A 1,361-nucleotide genomic window follows, 5' to 3' on the forward strand; every position below is an offset into this window, starting at 1 on the left:
TCACCCCAAGTGATTGTTGAATCGCGAGCCTTGAGTCCCCAACGATGACTAAATCCCTCGGCACCGTGCGCAATAGCAGCCTTGACACCGTTGATCATACCTTTATACTCTGCCTCATTCACCGTGGTAGCCGAGAGGTAAGCGTTTGCAGCAATCACTACCTTCCACTCAGGAAGGCTCCACAGCACCCATGAACAACTCCCGTAGCCACCGTACTTCTCTGTCTTCGCTGATCCGTCAAAAGACATGACGAATCCGCTGTAATTACGGGAAAGCCTGGCGTACAGCAACGCGGGGTCCATTCGAATAGTCGGGGAACCCTTGTTTGGAGGCGCCACCGGCGCGAGCGAGTCTTCCAGGTTAACGAAGCTTGTGATGCTTGACTGCAGTAGCTGTGCAAAGGCGACATCCTTCTCTTTCACGCGCTGCACCTTAAGGTGCCACTGCGATAGCAGCACTGCGAACTGGACCGCGCGTCCGAAGAGAGACTTCGACTTATGCACCCACTCTAACGTCGAGAATCGTGTATAGACATGTAGCGTCTTTCCTGCCAGCTGGACGTAACAGATCTTCAACAGCAGAAGTAACGCCAAAACTTCCTTCTCAGCTGGATGGTAGTTCATCTCGGCTTCCTTAAGCACCCGACCGAGGAACCGTACAAGGTATAACTTGCCTTCATGTTCTTGCATTAGCGTAGTGCTCAACGCCCATTCATTCGCAAAGAGCATGACGTGAACTTCTTTCGACCGATCGAAGAGCCTGAGGATGGGTGAATGTGAAACACTCGTCTTCAATCTTTCGAAGGAATGACGTGCCACAGAAAGGCCACCTTCAACGACAAAGTCTTCATCCTTGAGCTGGTACAGCGCCGCACCGTAGACCGCGAAGTCTTGAATGAAGCGGCTGTAGTAATTAACCGCTCCAAGAAACGACTGCATGCCCTTCTTGCTCGTTGGAAACGAAAGCTCGGTGATGGTCGCAAGCTTCTTGGGGTCAGCTCTGATACCTTCTGGCGAAATTTTATGCGACAGAAAGTCCACCTTGGGTTGGCAAAAGATGCTCTTGGTGAAGCTAATGCTGATCCGACACTGTGCGAATCTTGCTAGCAATCGGTCCAGCGTCGCCAGGCAGCTGTCGAAATCCTCGCCACCGAAGCAAATGTCATCCACAAACGACGTCGACCAAATACAGGTACAGCGATGATTCGTCTGGCTCCCGTTCGTAAACATGTCAGCGACGGGGCTGTTGAGGAGTTGTAGTACAGGGTCGGTCTCTACCGGTGCTTCGCGGTCTGCCGCGAACTTCGTTTGAAACGAAGCCCTCGGCGCTTCGACCCGCCACGTTCCTTGGCCTGTTCTTCA

This window comes from Phytophthora infestans, genomic scaffold (assembly GCF_000142945.1).
Source record: "Phytophthora infestans T30-4 supercont1.78 genomic scaffold, whole genome shotgun sequence".
In the NCBI taxonomy this organism is placed as follows: Eukaryota; Oomycota; class Peronosporomycetes; order Peronosporales; family Peronosporaceae; genus Phytophthora; species Phytophthora infestans.